The sequence below is a fragment of the Muscardinus avellanarius genome, assembly GCF_963383645.1.
Source record: "Muscardinus avellanarius genome assembly, chromosome: 2".
Lineage (NCBI taxonomy): Eukaryota > Metazoa > Chordata > Mammalia > Rodentia > Gliridae > Muscardinus > Muscardinus avellanarius.
The window spans coordinates 73,605,799-73,626,190 of record NC_137787.1 but is presented as its reverse complement, the minus strand read 5'-3'; positions in this window follow the sequence as shown (position 1 = coordinate 73,626,190).

The window sequence follows — 20,392 nt, the reverse complement described above, 5'->3', positions numbered from 1 at the left end:
TGAGCCAAGTTAACCCTAAAATCATAACAAATTATAATGTTAAGGAATTAAGTTTCGGGGTGGTTTGTGATTGAGCAACAGATAACCCGAGCACCATTTTATGCATCCCTGCTTTTTTAGCACTGGGTATGAGCCTGACATAGTTGGTATACTAGGGACAATTGGAAAACATCCATTAAATGAATAAATACACTTCAAGATCACTTCTATGCATGCAGTTGTAAAATTGTGTTTAATTGTGAATTTTCCTGATAATTAAAATGCTAACAGAGTGAGTCACTATTACTCTTTCTTATTTTGGGGTTTTTGTTTTTCTTTTGTCTCATTTTTCACAGGACTGGGTCAGTGAAAATTAACTGGCATTGTAAAACAAAGTAAAACAAAATTCTACAAATGCCTGAAACTTTTTCTTTCAAGCCGGATGCAACGGCACACACACATCTATGACCCTTACTTGGAAAACGGAGATAGGAGAATCACAGTTTTGAGGCTGACATGCAGTAAGTTGGTGAGCCCATGTTTTATTTATTTATTTATTTATTTATTTATTTATTTATTTATTTACAGTACTGGGGATTGAACTCAGGGGCATTCTACCTCTGAGCTACACCCCCAGCCCTATTTTTTAATTCTTTATTTTGAAACAGGGCCTCACTAAGTTGTGAAGGGCCTCACTAAGTAGCTGAGGGTAGCTGTGAACCTGCACTCCTCCTGTCTCAGCTTACCAAGTACTGGGATTACAAGTATGTGCTACCACGCCACCTGGAAAGTCCTTGTTTTTAAAAAAAAAATAGCCAGGTGTGGTGGCTCACACTTGTAATCCCAGTACTTGAGGGGGTGAAATCGGAGGATTATAGGTTCATGACCAACCTTGGAAACTTAACAGGCCCTTGTGCAACTTAATAAATAATAAAATAGGGCTAGGAGTATAGCTTAGAATTAGAATACCTCTGGATTCAATCTCTATTACCACACACACACAAACACAAATGAATGAATGAATGAGTGAATGAATAAAGGAATAAATAAATAAGAGCTTCAAATTAAAAAAATAAAAAATTAAAATGGCTGAGGTGTATCTAAGTGGTAGAACATCCCTGGATTTAACTCCTCCCCCTTCATTTCTCTCTCTCTCTCTCTCTCTCTCTCTCTCTCTCTCTCTCTCTCTCTCTCTCTCTCACACACACACACACACACACACACACACACACACTTTCAACATTATTTGATTTGAGACATTTGACTTTTAATAAGTGTAATTTTGTTTTACTTTGAAACTAAAGAGTTAAAAAAAAAAAGATTTGCCCATTCGTGGGAATAGCGCTGTGTCCACTATGGCATGGGAGGACAGGGAAGGTGATAGCAAAGGTCATGAGCCCTGGCCTCTAGGGCAGGGACTTGGGTGGGTGGAGCGTAGAAAAGGATGTTTTTTATGTATAATTTTGGGGTCATAAAGTAAGAAGAAAAGAACAGAATCTTTTCCAAACATTGTATTCTCAAGCTTATTCTTCACCCTTTTGTGGAAAAAAGTGGGTTTTAATAGAAAGGCCAATAAAACAAAGGTGGGGAAGGCTAAAAGAAGAAAGCAAAGAAACTGGATACTCTCGGCAGTGTGTATTTTTTTCTAAGGAAGAAAACATCACCACCATTGAAAGAGAAGCAGGGCACTGTTTTCTTTGTTCTTTTTTTTTTTTTTTCTTGCTCTCCTTCCTTCTCTCTGTAACCAAAGAACTGAGTGTACCAAAGGTGAAGTTTGGCAGAACAAGGAACAAGAAAGAATCTTCACCTTCCCAGGAGCTGTAGATTTAAAGAACTGGGGCTTTGGCTGAGATCCGGCAGCCTGTTCCTGGGTCCTGAGCCAGGGGCCGCGGGGTCGGATTTTCAGGTGTGGCCATCGGGGGTTTAGTGTGCTCGAAAATTGGTTCTGCTTCTCCGCCAGGATACCAATGAGGAAGGCAGAGGAGCCAGGCTGGGGCAAAGGTCAGCAGATATTTATAGTCTGAACTCCCTGCTGCAGGAACCTCAGTGTTAACATAGCCTGGTAGCACAACCCGCCAGGAGTCTGTGCTTTGGAAGTGCTGTCTAAAGTAAGGAGATACCTGACTTTAAACTATATTACAAAGTCATTGTAATAAAAACAGCATGGTACTGGCACAAAAAGAGATACATTGACCAATAGAGCAGAATAGAAGACTCAGAAACAAATCTACACACTTACAGCCAATTGATATTTGACAAAGGGGCCAAAAACATATACTGGAAGAAAGATAGTCTGTTAAACAAATGGTGTTGGCAAAATTTGTTAACCATATGCAGAAAAATTAAAATAAATCCCACTTTCTCACCCTGCACAAGAGTCAATTCAAGATGGATCAGAGACTTGGAAATTAGACAGAGGGCTCCTTGAAGAGGGCATACGTCCAACACTGCAACACATAGGCACAGATAACAACTTTCTTAACAAGACCCCAAAGGCACAAGAAACTAAAAGGCGAGTCAGTACACGAAGAGCTTCTGTACAGCAAAGGAAACTATCAAGAACCTCAACCGAGAGCCAACAGAATGGGAGAAGATTTTTGCCGCCTATTCCTCAGATAGAGGATTAATGTGTAGAATATACAGATAACTCAAGAAACTCAACACTAAAAAAGAAAACAAAAAAAATAATCCAATAAAAATAGGCATGTGAACTAAATAGACACTTCATGAAAGAAGAAATTCAAATGACCAATAAATGCATGAAAAAATGCTCAACCTCATTGGCAATCAGAGAGATGCAAATCAAAACTACCCTGAGATTTCACCTAACTCCAACTAGAATGGCAATAATTCAAAAAACAAACAACAACAAATAATGGCGAGGATGTGGAGAAGTGGGAACTCTAAGATATTGTTGGTGGGATTGCTAATTAGTACAACCACTTTGGAAAACAGTATGGAGAATCCTCAGAAGAATGGAAACAAATTTAACAATCGACCTAGCAATACCACTTCTGGGTATCTACCCAAAAGAAAGGAAACCAAACTACCAAACTAATGCATGTGTATCTATGTTTATAGCTGCACAATTCACCATTGCCGAACTATGAAACCAGACAAGATGTCCACCAACAGATGAATGGATTACAAAACTGTGGGATATGTACACAATATAATTTTACTCAGCCATAAAAAACCACAATTACATCATTTTCAAGGAAATGGATGGAACTGGAGGACATTATGCTACGTGAGATTAGTCAGTCACAAAAAGAAGAAATCCGATGCTTTCCCTAATATGTAAAAGCTAAGGAGAAATGGGTCATAGGAGGAACTCTAGGTGAAAAAGGAAATCCTATAAAGGAGCAAATAAGGCAACATAACTGAGGGGATGGGAGGGGAGAAGGAAACTCTCTAAAGCACATGATGTACTTAAACAAACATATAGATGTCAACCACTAAGCCAAGCCAAGCATGGGAAGGAGGGATGAGGAGGGAATAGAGTGGGGATTGGGTAGGGGATAACTGTGTGCATGTATGTCTACACAAGTTTTTTTTTTATCCCATTATGATGTACGAATACAATGCACCAATAAAAAAATTTAAAAAGTAGGCATTATTCAAGAAAAGATTGTTATCCTGCCCTAATCTTTGTACTACCTAGGTGACCTAGCTGTACTTTTACCCCATCCTAATCTTGTTTATCTTTGAGGACAAGATGCCTAAAGGCTAGAAGTTCCTCTTCAAGTGGGCCAGCCTAAACTGGTTAGCTCTAATATGGCTGCTGGATTGACAGCAGACATCCTCTACCTCACTATAATAAAGACATGAATATTCCTCCCTTTTATGAGCCTATCCCTCCCACTATTTCTGTAACTCAAAATCTATAACCTCCTGACACTCCAGAGGCAGGAAATTGATTTTTTTCTAATGCCATACACATTTATTTTATATGTAGAACTTTTATACTTTTATTGGTACATTAGAGTCTCACATCATAATGTCTCCCACAGTGATAGTGACATACATGCACACAGCACTTGGTGGCCTTTCCTCTGGCTCCCTCCCCACTAGCCCCTTCCCCGAACAGGATATTGAGTTTGAGGAAGTTGAGTTTTTAGTTTATCTTTCATTTCTCCTATTTTGGGCCAAGAATAAACATTTTCATTGCTAAAAATAAAAATAAATAAAGTAAGAAGCAGCCTATATTGTTAAAGCCCTTTAGATGTTAGAACAGGCCACGAGACCAGCCCATTCTACTGCACAGGGAAGGCACCCTTCCACTCTGAACGTGTGCTGTCTTGCTGGGAACATTTAAAAGTGTGGCAAGCATAAACAACCCTGGAACTCCCATCAAATATTCCCACGACCGCACATTTTATCCTGAGGGAAATTTTCAGTAGAAATTACAAGCTCCAATTTAAACATCTATAAAAACAACATGAAACACACTGAAAAAAAGTGGGTCTGCACAGGTAGCTGCCAATTTTCTAATTCACTGAGGAGTAGCACCTTCTCAAGGTGGTCCTCCAGGCCTGGCTGCTGCTGTGCACCCTGGGAGGTACCTGGGAGTCTCCTACTTGATTTACACTTTTTTTAACTAACCTAATTTTGATTTTAGCTTTCAACATTTCTCTGCTCAGATTATCCACTTAAAACAGACAACCCACTAACTCTCTTCTCTGTTCTTCTAGACACTGCGGAAGCCCAGTGGCTTTCCATGGCGTATGTTACTTGTTCTTACCCTAGAGTAGAGATGATTTTTCCTTGAATGACTTCAAAAGGCCTTTGATAAGTTGGTTTTGATTTCTTACTTAAATGTGAAACAGTACAGCTTATTATCACTTCTAGTTTGTTTTTAAAATAAATTCTATTTTTAAAACATCATATATACTCACTATATCCATCCAAAGATTGTCCAATTTCTCCTAAAACAATTAAGAAAATGTACAAAAAGAATGTAAGGAAATTAATAGAGGCATTTATAACAGCAAAAGGGAGATTTGTGGAGTGATGCGATGTTTCTTAAGTGTTCTTTCCGCTCCAGGGTCTTGTCCTTTAGTCTTAAGGTCAGAATGCTCAGCCTTTGAGTCATCTGGGACTGCTTCTTGCATATAAGCAAGGTCAGGCTAACCCTGAAGGTCAAACGCAGCAAGCTCATTGGTGAAACTGTGGGCCAACTTAGACAGTAGATGAAGTACTAAATCAAATCACAGAACAATGGCTGCAATGTGGGATATGTTGTCATGCACGGAATATTTATTGATATTAAGTTACATATTAAGCAACTTATGGAAAGCCTTAGCAACTTAGCAAAACACCATTTCAAAAATGAAAAAAAAAAAAGAATAAAAAAAGCCGGGGGTGTAGCTTGGAGGTAGAATGCCCCTGGGTTCAATCTCCAGTTTCCCTCTCCCAGAGTTACATATTAGTGTTCCTTTGAAAATAGTTTGAGAAATGCTGATGTAGATAAAATTAATTGAAACAATTTCACCAGGTTATCTCTAGTTTAAGGAGGCAGCTGAACATCGGCTGTATGGGGGAGCCTTGTCTGATTGCATAACAGTTAATGAATGAATGAATGAATGAGTGAGTGAATGAGTGAATAAACGAATGCAGTAAGATGTGTAATATTTATTGAAAGAATATTGGGCGCAGCGATAGCTGTATAATTCTAGAAGTTCTCCTGAGTAATCGTAATAGTCTTGTTCATTTGTAAGTGGTTGAGGAGGAAAAAATAGGATAAGCTACTTTATTTTAATTAACAAACATATAAGCGAGCGGCTACTTGGAGCTGAGTACTGTGAAAACATTCCAAAGTGCTTGAAAACTGTTTCCATTGATTTCATAACAGAATGTGGTTGGCCCACATCTCTTGTGCACTAGGTAGGGTGGCTCTCTGTTGCTTTCTTACATCCTGTTTTGGATTTTTCAGATAGAAATTCACCTCTCCTCATAACTCACTGCTGTTCCTACTTTAGAGCACTGGAGCAATATGAAGAATCCCTGAAGAAACTGAAACTATATTTTGATGATTTTTATGATCGTGCTTGGTTTCATTTGGACACCGTTCAGCCAAAAGGAAAAGAGAGAAAAAATGCTTTGCAGATTTATTTTTTATTAATTCAACATAGTCCTTTGGGAATACAATATGGTTTTGCTTTTAATTTCTTTTTTTTTTTTTTCACAGTAACTGGGGACTGAACCCAGAGGCAGTCTACCTCTGGGCTATACCCCCAGCCCTATTTTTTTATTTTTTATTTGGAAAAAGGGTCTCACTAAGTTGCTAAGAGCATCACTTAATTGCTGAGGCTGACTTCGAACCTGCACTCCTTCTGTCTCAGCCTCCCAAGTACTGAGATTATAAGTGTGTGCCACCATGCCTGGTTCTTAATTTCTTATTTTAATTTTATTATTTTGGGTGTATTTCAAATACTTGAGTGTGGCTTGGGTATGGAAAACAAGTTTGATAGAAGTCTGAATTTAAATTGTTTAGTAGCTCAATACCAAAGAGAAATGTAATGCTGTATGCATGTACGTTTATATCATTTTTAACTTCACTATGATGTTTAATTACAAAGTACCAATAAAAATATGAAAAAGAGGTTTTATAATGCTTAGGTTCTTAAAAGGTATATGCTATAGAAGTTAATATTTCCATGGTTATAAAATGGCCCATACACTAGTATATGCCTGAAAGAAGAGTCAGGGGTGCAGGCAACTTCTTTGAGGAACAGCTGAACTTGGAAGCTGACAGGAGCTGAGCAGATAATTCAGCAAGTGGCTGCATGGAATGAATTCACTATGGTAAAAGCACCATTTCATTTGAGAATATGCCTACATTTTTTCAAAATAACTCATAACATCATTTTGTATAATGGATGAGTTTCTTCCCCGTGGTCATGGTTTCATAATTTGTAAAACCTAAAAAAAATAAAAGAAGCCTAACCTTCTAGTTAGAGTTTTTATTTTTATACTTCTTTTCTAGAGTGCCGTGGCATATTAAATTGCTTCGGGTTGCGTGCTTTAAATTTCAAAAGATACATACAACTCCCAAAGGCACTCGAAGAAGCAGGCAGAAGGGACAGTCATAGACTTCCAGCAGCTATTTAAGTCAAGTGGATTGTATGCAATCACAGATTGGATTGTCGTTCTTAACTAATGAAAAGATAGGGTTTCAAAACTTTGAGTTGGGTCTCAGATGCTCATTTTCATAGAAACCCTAATATAGATGATGCATAAGTTCTGAGTCCACTCCATCTGGCCACTGCGATGGATGTGGCTGCTGGAAGGATAAACCCAAATCTGAAATTGGGGACTCACTTCAGTTGGTGAGGATACCTGGACCAAGGCTGGGTAGTCTCAGTAATCATAAAAGGCTCTAGCCTTATGTGAAGAACTGTTGCAGTTTGATGCTATTAAAGTTATCAGGGGTAGTGAGTGGCTGCGTCAGGCAGAGAAGGGTGCAAGGGGAGGGGTTTGGTGTACTGCTGCTATTTTGATGTGACTGTAGTCCAGAGACTTAGAGTGTTTCCAGCAATTCTAGGGAGGAATCAGACATTATTGGAGCACACACTGGTGGGCAGATAAGCCATAGAAGAGACGGCAGTTATGACTGGGATTCATATCTAAGTCATGTCTGAAGTTATGCTACATAGAAGCTACTATTCTAGCAACCACGGCTTTGAAACAACCCCCAAACAGTGGCACAAAACAACTTCTTGTTATGTTCATGGATTCTTTGGACAGGGCTCAGTGAGAGCAGTTTGTGTTTTTGAGGTCTGGGGCCTCATCCAGAAGAGGCCTCTGAACACTTGCTCACCCACAGGCCTGCTGGCTGATGCTAGCGCATTGCCTGGGTATGTTTCTAGGGCTGTTGCTGTGGGCTGAATGCTCTGACCCCCCCCCAATTGAAATTGAATCCCTAATGTGATAGCATTTAGAGGGGAGTCCTTTGGAAGGTAATTAGGTCATAAGAGTGGACACTCATGAATAGGATCAGTGTCCTTATACGAAGAGGTCAGGGAGCTGGCTCCTTCTCCTTTTGTCTTTGAGGACGCAGCAAGAAGTTGGCTGGCTGTAAGACGGGAACAGGGGCTCATCAGAACTGGCCTTACTGTATCCAGATCTACAGCTTTTAACCTTTAGAACCGTGAGAAAGAAATGTCTGCTGTTTGAGCTACCTGGTTTACGTTTCATTATAGAAGCTCAAACTCACGGAGATACCTATCAATTGGAATAACTACACATGGCTGGGTCACCTGTGGGCTTGGCAGATACATGGTAAGGGTTCAGCAAATGTGACCACAATCATTTGGCCTGGGCTTCTCTTCAATATAGCAGCTGGTTTTCAAGGATAAATAAACGTGTGTGTGTGTGTGTGTGTGTGTGTGTTTTACTGGGGATGTAACCCAGGGGTATTCTACCTCTGAAATATATCCCAGTCATACACACACACACACACACACACACACACACACACACACACACAGTCTCTCTCTCTATATATTTTTTTTCTTTTTTTTTTTTTTTTTTTTTTTTGGCACTACTAGGGATGGAACCCAGGGACATTCTACCTCCAAACTACACCCTCAGCCCTATATTTTTTGGTGGTACTGGGGTTCCTGGAAACCCTTCTACCTCCGGGCTACACTCCCAGACTCATTTTTTTATTTTTATTTAGAAACGGGGTCTCTTAAGCCAGCGCGGCTGACTTCAAACCTGCGCTATCCCCCTGTTTCTGCCTCCCAAGCTTAGGGATTATAAGCGTGTGCCACCATGCCCGGCTCCTCAGCCCTATTGTTTAGTCTTTATTTTGAAGCAGGATCTCACTGAGTTGCAAAGGGCCTCACTAAGTAGCTGAGGCTGTCTGCAAACCTGATTCTCCTGTCTCAGCCTCCTGAATGCTGGGATTACAAGCATGTGCCACCACACCCGGCATATATATATTCTTGATTGAGGGACTTGATGGGTTGCTGAGTGTCTTACTAAGTTGCTGAGGCTGGACTCAAACCTGTGATCGCTATCTCAGCTTCCCAAGTACTGGCATTACAGGTATGTGCCACCACAGCAGGCACAAGTTAAGCATCTTAAAGGGATCTGTCTTCATGGCCTGTGGTGTGCAGGTGTACGGGGCCCTCACTCAGAGCGGCCCTGGGCTTGCCACTAGCTTAGGAGTCTTAATATTGAATGAGGGTATGGTCATTTTTGTTTTATACTGGGACCTACATATTACAATGTGTGTGTGTGTGTGTGTGTGTGTGTGTGTGTGTGTGTGAGAGAGAGAGAGAGAGAGAGAGAGAGAGAGAGAGAGAGAGAGAGAGAACACTGTCCAGAAGCTTCATTGCCCTTATTTCAAAACCTCAACTAGGAAGTCAGGGAGCATTACTTCTACTACATTGAAATGTGTTAGAAGCGAGTAACTGAGGTGTTCCATATTCAGAGGGAAGAGAATAGATTCCACTGCTTGATGGAAGGATGTCAAGGTTCTGGGAGAGTATGTGGGAACATAAATATTGCTATGGCCATTTTTGGAAAATACAATCTGCCACACATGCTCTGCATATATTTCTGCAGGTGCCACCTACTGGGTTAGTTTTTATTTTGTTTCTTGTGTAATAGAGTGTTAAAATTAAAGTTACAGACCGAGACACCGAGTTAGAAGTGATGATATTCCACAGCTAGATCACAGTATGCAAAATTTTTCTTTCTATGACTTGAATCATCTCAAACATTTTCAGAACAGGAGGGTTGATGCGCAGAAAAGTGAAGTGATTTTGTTGGAAAGAGCAGTTGCTCCATTGTAGTTTACCCCAAATTTGATGAGGGGAGACCTGAATGGATCCATTTGGAGGGTCCTGAAGCATATTCAAGGTGATATTTTCAGAACACTGGCGCTCAATTTACGTGATATATATAGTTGAAAATAGCCAGGATGTGATGGTGCAGGCCTGTAATCTCAGTGCGAGGGAGGCTGAGACTGGAGGATTGTAGGTTTGAGCCCAGCCTCAGCAATTTAGCATGATTCTATTTTTTTAATGACAATAGTTGAAAACAATGACAACAGGATAAGGTGCCACCACCATTTTTATTAAAATTTTATTTGTTGAAATTGACAATTTTATTTTTTTAAGTTATTGGTTTGCTAGGAATGGTGGCACAAGCTTGTATTCTCAGTATTTGGGAGGCTGAGTTAGGAGGATATTAGGTTCAAGGTCAGTCTCTGAAACTTAGTGAGACCCTCAACCACTTGGCATGATCCTATTCCAAAATATAAACGGCCTGGGGACATATCTTGGAGGTAGAATGTTCCTGGTTTTGATTCCTAGGACCAAAGGGAAAAAAACGTTATTGGCTCTTTTAAAAGTGATTTTATAGAGCCAGGCGTGGTGGCGCACACTTATAATCCTAGCATTTGGGAGGCTGAGACTGGAGGATCACAGTTCTCAGACAGCCTCAGCTATTTAGTGAGGCCCTCCGCAACTTAGTGAGACCCTGTCTCAAAATAAAGAATAAAAAATAGGGCAGGGGCTATAGCTCGGAGGTTGACTGCCCTTGGGTTCCATCCCCAGACCCGTAAAAAAAAAAAAAACAAAGTGATTTTATAGATGCTCTCCCTAATATGCAAAAACTAAGGAGAAAAATGGGTCATAGGCGGAACTCTAGATGAAGAAGAAGATACTATAGATGAGCAAATAAGGCGACCTAACTGAGGGGATGGGAAGGGGAAATTCTCCAGTGTTCATGGTGTACATTAATAAACATATCCAAGCCAATCACTAAGTCACACATGAGGAAAAGGGAGAGAGAGGGAATGGGGCAGTAACTGGGTAAAGGCTAATTGGGTGATGAGTGCATGTATGTCTCCACCATCTTGTACTCCATTAAGATGCATGACTATAATGCACTAATAAAAAATTAAAAACTAAAATAAAAGTGATTTTTATCAAGAAGTCTTTATTTTAATGCAGTATAGAACACACCGAGCAAGATAGGGGACTTTATATGTACAGTCATTTGTGGGCTCAGCAGATACATCAGAAGACTTGATCACGTCCATGAGAAGCTCGTATCTTCTCCTAGCATCCACACTGGCTGCCGCTCTGGGACCTTTGGCCATTGCTGAACCTCCTCAGAGGTGATGGGAGGAGTCTGCTCTGTCAGAAACAGAAGGATCCTGAGTGTCCCCAGGAAAGAGGAGGGAGACCGGGAACTGTTTTTTTTTTTTTTTTTTTTTTTCCTGTGCACATGGACCATGTAGATGACCATGCTGAAAAGTGCATTCAGGCAGGATGAAGTGCTCACATTTCCCAGATTCAAAGAAGGAGGAATACTTTCTGTGGACCAGACATGTGGGTCACTTGGCTGGATGAGTCAGTGTGAGTTTATCCTGAATTTGTCTGTTGGGGCCTTAGAAGGATGAAGGATCAGAAGCCAGAAGTTGGAGTTGATACCAGGTAATTAAGGGCTGTAGGAGGATTCAAAAGTAGGATGACCAGTCATTCTGGTTTGCTCAGAACTGAGAGGTTTCCTAGGATGTGGAACTTCTGGTGTGAAAATGGGGTTATTACTGGAAAACTGAAATGGTCAGTCTCTTACTCTTTCTCATCAATAGCACTGTGCATCTGCCCAGGGCTAGAGGATTGCAGAGGTGGAGCCCGTCAGAGACCCTTCAGGACCTGTGAGATTGCCATGAAAGATAAACTCACTTGCAAACATTTGTCAGGCTCCAAAAGAAAGCTCAAAGCCAGTTCAGGAAGTTTCCAAGACCCTTCCCTACTATGTCTCTTCTCTAGCTCTGGCTCCAACCCAGAAAGAGATCAGCAAGCTGTGAGCAAGGCACAGGAGGGAGGGAAGGCAATGGTGATGAAATAGAGAAGGCGCAGTCCATGGCGAAGTAGGCCAGGAGAGGGGCCAGAAGAAGGTTTAATGCTAAATCAATTCCAGTTTCTGATTAGGTAAGGTATTCTCCCCCCCCCCCCCATTTTTATTGGTGCATTGAGTCATACATCCTAATGGGCTAACAAACTTGTGGAGACATACATGCACACATCACCAATTAGCCCTTACCTGATCCCCATCCCATTCCCTTCCCATCCCTTAGGATGCTTGGCTTAGTGGTTGACTGTGATATGTTTGTTTAAATACATCATGTGCTTTAGAGAGTTTCCCTCTTCCCCACTCCCATCCCCTCAGTTAGGTTGCCTTATTTGCTCCTCTGTAGGATTTCCTTCTTCATTTAGAGTTCCTCCTGTTACCCATTTCTCTCTAGCTTTCGCATATTAGGGAAAGCATCCGATTTCTTATATTTTGTGACTGACTAATCTCGCTTAGCATAATGTCCTCCAGTTCCATCCATCTCCCTGTAAATGATGTAATTATGTTTTTCTTTATGGCTGAGTAAAATTCCATTGTGTACATATCCCATAGTTTTGTAATCCATTCATCTGTTGATAGACATCTTGGCTGGTTCCATAGTTTGGCAATGAATTGTGCAGTTATGAACATAGAAATACATGCATTAGTTTGGTAGTTTGGTTTCCTTTCTTTTGGGTAGATACCCAGAAGTGGTATTGATGGATCAAATAGTAAGTTCATTCCCATTCTGATGACTGAATTTAACTCTGTTTCTTACTAAAGGGACTGTAAGATGTCCTTGTCCTGGAACAGACACTTGAGCAAGCCTGGAAAGTTCTGGAATGTGCCTGAATGTTCCAGGGGCAAGGAAATGTGCTTATTTCCACTGAAATAAGCACAAGTGGAAAGGTAGCTGGTTATGAAAACAGAGGTGCTGCAATTCCATCACGGGCCCAACCTGGCCAATACATACACCTGTTACACTTGAAATCGAAAGCACCTTGCTTCAATAAGAAGTAACAAATCATGCCAAGAGAATCCTTTGTCAATTTTTTTCAACTTGACTTTTACAAGTGTATGCACTTTCCATGAACTGTTTAAAACCCTCTGGATGATGAGCTAAGCAAAGATAGAAAAGAATTCCACTCTTCACAGCCCTAGCTAAGCCCCCATGACCACCCCACTCTATGTTAAATATTTACCTCTTCCCTAGGCTGGAAATCAAAAGACTCTAGGAGGTCAAAGTCAGATCTGCCATGGGGAACTGTGGGTTCATTTATTCTGAGATGATTGCCAGAAATAACTCAGCTTCCTCCACTCACAGCTCCACTCCTGCAGTCATGTGAACCTCTGCTCCTTCCACCGGAACTCAGCCTCTCCTAGAGTTTAGGAACTCCTGGAGTTGCCCTTCCCCTCTCCCTGGTCTGTGTGCTTTGCTCCTAATTCCCATCCAGCCCTGCACCCGTTCTCACCTGGCACCACCACCAAGTTCTGATGATTCCTTGATCTTTATGGATCAAACCATCTGATGCGTCTGACTGTTGTCCAGGATTTCTGAATTAGGGTCTTGATTGCTGCTGCCCAGGCGACTGTTTCTTGGTTTTCTTGAATCTCAGTTTTAGTCTCAACTTTTGTTAATACTCTCTGCATAATCTTAGACAACTGACTTAACCTCTATGAACCTCAGTTTCTTCATCCATACCATTGGTATAAAAATAGCTATGTTGTCTGGGAATATTATTTATTTATTTATTTTTTAATTTTTATTCTGGTACGGGGGATAAAACCCAGGGGCTTCTACCTCCGAGCTACACCCCCAGCCCTATATTTTATTCTTTATTTTGAAACTGGGTCTCACTGAGTTGCAGAGGGCCTCACTAAGTTGCTGAGGCTGTCTGTGAACCACAATCCTCTGGTCTCAGTCCCCCAAATGCTGGGATTACAAGCGTGGCTTGTCCGGAAATATTATAAAGAAATAAACCAACTGGCATTGAAATAGAATTTCAGAAACGCTAGGCTGTAAATATAATGTGTGGTATTAACTCTTAGTAGAAACTGGTTACCAAACTGAAGTTGAGGTTTCCAGTCACATTATTCTTGTGTTTACCATCACCTATCATTATCATTCTGTGTCCCTTGGCCTGTTGCCTGGACCTTTGATCTTCAAGACCTGAAGTGTTAAATGCTAATATCTGTCTGTCTACTCTCTTCATCTATCTCCCAGGGACATTTTCTTGCTGTATCAAGCAAAGATCAGTTACTTTTTTCTAATCCCAGATGAGCCTACTGAGTCTTCTCTATTTGACTACTTTCTGTTTGACCTAGTTTCCCAGTGACTACAGAGACCCTTAAAATCCCAGTTCAATAACCATTGTTCTTTATTCCTTCAGAGCTATCACACAGACGAAAGGCAGGATGGAGACAGTGAGGGTCGGTGGCTGGTATTCTAAGGAGGGAGAGAACAACTCTGAAAGGCTGGCAGTGGTTCCTGGCACACAAGGCCTGAGGATTGATCACTAGATTTGGCAATGTGGAAATTACTGGTAGGCTCAGAATTTGGGGGAACAAATTAGGAACAAAAGTTTGGCTAAAGTAGGTTCAGCAGAGAGTGGGAAGAGCTAAATTAGAGACAGGCGCTCAAGTATAGATGGGTCTGTCAAGAACATTTTTTTTGGTGTGTGTGTGTGTGTGTTTTCCTAAAGAAAAGGATGAACAATAGCTAGAGAAAAGTAGAATGAAGAAACTTTTATTTTAAAATCAGAGAATAGAGAAGTAAAAAGAGAAACAGATTGATAAGGCAGCCAAGAGAATTTTTATAGACTTTTATTGGTACATTTTAGTCTCACATCATACTACAGTTCCTTGTGATGGTGGCCTCCACGCTCACAGCACTTGCTGGGCTTTCCCTGGCTTCCTCCCCCTTCCCCTTTCCCATACAGGGTACTGAGATTGGCGTTGGTATTTTCACATATGCACATAATGTCAATGAGATTCCTTTATTGATTCTTCTCCCTCCCCGCCCCTTGCCCTAGACCAATTTAATGGCCTCAGTGAAGTTTCTTCCCCATTATCTGAAGTACCTCAGGTATCCCTGTTACTCCCTAATTTCCACATATGAGAAAAATCTTATAACTTTTATTTTCTGTAACTGGCTAATCTCACTTAACATAATGTTCTCCAGGTTCATCCATTTTCCTGCAAATGACATTATTTTGTTCTTCTTTATTGCTAAGTAGAATTCCATTGTGTGTCTATCCCATAATTTTGAAATCCATTTACTTGTTGGTTCCATAATTTGGCCATTGTGAACTGTGCTGCTATAACCATGGATATATATATATATATATATATATATATATATATATATATTAGTATATTTTCTGGTTTGAGTCCCTTTGAAAAGATACCCAGGAATGGTATAGCTGGATCATATAATGGACCCATTGCCAATTTTCTGAGGACTCTCCACACTGATCTCCATAGCGGCTGCACTAATTTGTAATTCTACCAACAGTGTAGAAGAGTTGTGTGTGTGTGTGGGGGGGTTCTGCAGTAATAGCTTGAGTGGGTCAGAGGGGTTGACCTTTAGAAACAGGGATGCTCAGGCATAGTATGTGAAGAAAGATGGCCCATATATACACACAAGCAGGTGGGTGGGTACATATGGAGGGTCTTCTTATTGGTTCTGTTTTCTATTTTGCACAGGAGGCAGGCATCAGTTGAGAAAGAGGTGTTGACGGAGAGAAAAGGTGAGCAATAACCACACAGGAGAGTTAAATAGTAAATAATATAGGGAAATGCAGTGTAATTGCTGGGCCATGTTAAATACCTTCAAAACTTTCATGATCGTGCATCTAAATTGGTATCATTGTATATATGTGCATATTTCTCTCTCTCTCTCTCTCTCTCTCTCTCTCTCTATATATATATATATATATATATATATATATATACATACACACACACATATATATGATGGGGGTCTCACTATGTTCACCAGGCTGATCTCAAAAGAATGTTGAAATTAACTAGGGTTGGGCTTTATCCAAAAGAGTTCAGTGAAATAGGAGCCAGGCAAAGAAATTAAAGTCAAATTTTAGCTAAATAGTGGGGGAAGAGGGTGAGTCTACAGGGAGAGATGGAGAAAATGTGCAGAAGCAATAGATTGAGAGAATTAGTGGGGAAGGTGGACTGGTGAAATTGGGGTAGTAACAGAAAGTGAGCTAAAAAAAATAATTACTGGCCAGAGAAATAAGTTTCTGTGTTTAAGCCATCTAAAATTTAGATCATGGCAGGTTTGTGGTTATGGTGAAAATCCAGAAGTGGATTCATGGACATGAGAGAGCAAAGTAAAGGTGAGGATAAGATCGCTGGAGGAATCATGTTCCAGGGATTTGAGAAGGTAGACATTGAAAAACATCATCTACAGAAAGAAGAGAGGAGTGGGATCAGAAAGAATGGACCCGAAGCTAATTATTGCCAAGGTTAGCCAGGAGAAATCAAGCAGGGCTGGTGGCAGCAGTGAGGGAGAGGTATTGATGGCTTCAGCCAGCTCAGTCACCCCCAGAACCTCCTGCAGACCTAGCCTGACACGTTCTCCTGGTTTCATGCCCACAAATGGGTAACTGGGGAGCATTACTTTTATGTTAGTGTTCTTATTCTCACTATTATTTTTCAATTTTAGTTGAAATTGTTAGAAAAGAAAGCAATAGGAGAAATTTGGGGCAATGGTCATTCAATTCATTTTGGGGGAGGGGTGCTGGGAAATGAACCCCCGATTTCTACCTTTGAGCTGTACCCCAAGCATTATTTTTTAAAATTTGAAACAGGGTCCCACTAAATTACAGCACACTGGCCTCCACAAATCTTCAATCCTCCTTTCTCAGTCTCCCAAGTACTGGGATTGTAGGCATGTACCACCATGCCTGGTTTACTTTAGCTGGTTTAATCCAGGTAAGCAATTAGTCTCAAAATGTGGGCTGGGAACTCCTGGGGTTCCCCAAGGTCTTTTTCTGGGTACAACTGTTTTCATAATTAAATACTTACATGTCATTTGCCATTTTTGCTCTTTTTATCCTGTGAGTATACAGTGGAGTTTTCTAGACACTATAGAATATGAGAGGTGGCACTGGGAAACAAGCTGCCCTTCATTAAGCCAGAAAGTAGGGATTTCAAAAACTTTAAAACAGTGTCATTTGTCATATTATACTTTATTTTGTTTGGAAAAGATGGTCTTTTACATATTTTAAAATTTATGTTAACATAAATAGGGGCTATTCTTTTAGCTTAAATTAAATAAATATTTTAAAAGTTCTGTTTTAATATTGAATATGTTAACTGTTAATAGATACAACCTACATAAATGAAATATATTTAGGGATAGTCAGTTTTTGTTTTATGGTAATGGAAATGGAACCCAGGGACATTCTACCTCTGAGCTACACCCCCAGCCCTATTTTTTTATTCTTTATTTTGAAACAGGACTCACTGAGTAGCAAAGGACCTCACTAAGTAGTAGTGGAGGCTGGCCTTGAACTGCAATCCTCCTCCCAGCCTCCCAAATGCTGGGATTCTAAGCATGCACCACCACGCCCAGCTAGGAACAGTCAGTTTTTAAGAAGGCAAAGGAGTCCTGATACTGGAAAGTTTTAGAACCTTGGTTTCTGTCACTCTCTGGAAGGTGAAGGCTTTTTCACAGGCAAGGGCTGACAGCTCACTAAGGGCTGTAGAGGTGGAGAGTCCCTGGTGAGTCTTTCTGACTCCTATGAACCCAGAGAAAGTCATGTCCTCTCCCAGGGGCCGCAGCAGGGGACTTTTATAGAAAAAGCATGGGAAAGTTCCTCTTTGAGCTATGTGAGGTTTCCTTACTTTGAATATCACAAAGATTATCTATTTCATAAATAATGGAGCTGAAAAAATTGAGGAATAAAGTTGTCTATATAAGAAAATGTCGTATCATTGCAATCTCTATGAAACCCAACCTTTTGAAAACTTTAGATGGTGGTTTTCTTTCTCTGATTATGAAAGGAATACATGTCAACGTAGAAAATTCTGAAAAGCATTAAGAAAATATGCATCCATCATAATTGTATCTCTCAGAATGAGTTAGCATCTTTACTCATTTTCTTCTGTCTCAGTTTTTTAAATAAAACCATTATCATATTGTATCATTTTATGTCTACTGTATTCATTTAACCTCTTATTATGAGGATTTACTCATTAAATAGTCATTTGAAATCATACTTTGTAGAGCAAAGTAATTCGGATTGTATAAATCTGTTGTAGTTAGACACGGCTACCTCCTCATTTTCCTCTTTTGCAATGAATGTTTGAATATGTCCCTCTCTGTACATCAATTACTCTATGCAAACATACATATATGGACATTGCTGGCACAGAAAGACTCATTATATTGAAGAAAATAAATATTATAAAGATGTAATTTTCTCCAAAATTAGCTAACAAATTTGTGATTATTTCTATTGCTAAAAGTATTGACAATTCTAGTAAAAGTAACAGTGTTTTTTTTTTTTTTTTCTTTTTAAACAGGATTGGATGAGCCGGCAACAAATAAGATAAATTAGTGGATACAAAATATTTAAAAATGAAGAGATAATTGAGAAGGAATGACGATATCAGGTGTTAAAAGGTATTGTAAAGCAAGAAAAATTAAAACAGCATGGTTTTGTAATAAGGATTTATTACAAAATCCTTTTATTGATATATAAAGGAATAACATTTCTGGAAAATAAAATCTAGCATATCTCAAAATTTGATGTATGAGTAAAGGTAGTATCACAAATAAGTAATGACATTAGTGGATATTCAATAAATGATACAAAAACTTGCCCTAACTTCTTTAGAGAACAATAAACAAAACAAAAATACAAATCCCATTTGTAAAGCTAGCTTTTTAGATAAATTAGAAAGAAAAGATGCATGGTGCCATCTAGTGGCTAAATGGAAAACTGCAGACATATTTTTCAGAAAAGTGTCTATTTGCAAATTAAAACAGGTTGAAGACAGGAGGAAGGTTAAGTTGTTCATTAATAATGTTCCATACCCCACACTAATTTAAGGGAAGATTTGTTAGTGCTGATAAAATTATTTCACTTTTTCAGGGAATTTATATATGGTAGCTTATATAGTGATCCAAAGTTAACGTACAAGAAATTACAGTTCCAGACATTCACATAAACAACATGCCAACCTGTCATACTTTTTTTAGTAACACAATGAAACAAAAGAACAATTTGAATAAAAGCATGCTGATTGCAAATTCATATATGAGAGTAGAACCTGCCAGCAGTTATAGTTTTGAATAAAGAATACAAGTGGAGAAACCTGTTCTCTGGATCGGGGAGCCGATGGAGGTGCAGAGCTTGCCCTGGGCTTGTGGCTTGTGTGATTGTATAATTCGTGGGCTCAGTCAAATCTGCGTTGCAAGACCCCTTCCATCCCTGGGAGCAAACCTTCCTTCTCTACACACATGGCCACAACAGCAGCTTCTCTGTTCCCATGAACCTCTGCTCCCTGGCCAGGTTCTTTGGTCAAGGGATGAGCACCTCAGCTAAAACTGGGTTGACTGGTCCCTTCACTGGAATTTTGGGTTTGGGAGCCAGATAATTGGGCCAGTCCGTCTAACTCTAATTTGTCAAGAAAAAAAAGCTGAAAATTCAGCAACTTTGGGTTCCAATTCACATAAAAGGAGAAACTGAAAGAGTAAGTGGAAGAAGTAGCAATAAGAGAAGAGTCAAAAACAGCTTGCCTGATGTTCCCCATCCTGTCTCTACTGCTTCACTCAGAGTGAATGTTCAGCTGTTCCTTGGAGTCACACTGTCCCTCTGATTAGCTCTTCTTTTCCTGAAGCATATGTGAATGTTGTTCTATCTTTTTAATTCAAAAGTGTACTAATAAATCTTTTTTTTTTAGGTATCCGTGACTGAACCCAGGGGTATTTTACCTGTGAGCTACATCCCCAGCCTTAGTTTTTATTTTATTTTGAAACAAGGTCTTACTAAGTTGCAGAGGGCCTCATAAAGTAGCTGAGGCTGGCTGCGAACCTGCAAACCTGTGATCCTCCTGTCTCAGCCTCCCAAGTACTGGGATTCTTACTCTCATATTAAGTCCAAAGTCTTTCACATAGATTCCAAGGACTCTCAGGATCTCTGAAGCCTCCTCCCTGCCTTTTCTGGTTCTCTCCTACTTCCCACCACCCCCATGATCCTTCCTCTCCACTTCCCATGCTCCAGCGACATCCACTGATTCTACTTCCTATGCCCTGGCCAGTCACCAGCCTCTTATCCAGGCTGTTTCTTTTCTACAAAATATCTTTTCTCCTTTCCTCCTCCCCCAGCAGTTCCTTTTCAGATCCCAGATTAGGCAACACTTCTGGAAAGTCCCCTTGTGCCATCCCATAGCACCACGTCCCTAAACCTTTTGCAGATTTCTGACTCTGTGTCAAAATGGATTGTCCCCTTGGGAAAGACCATAAGCTCTGTGAGGGAAGGACAATACTGGCCTTACTAATGCAACCTCCGTGCTTTGCACCAAACCT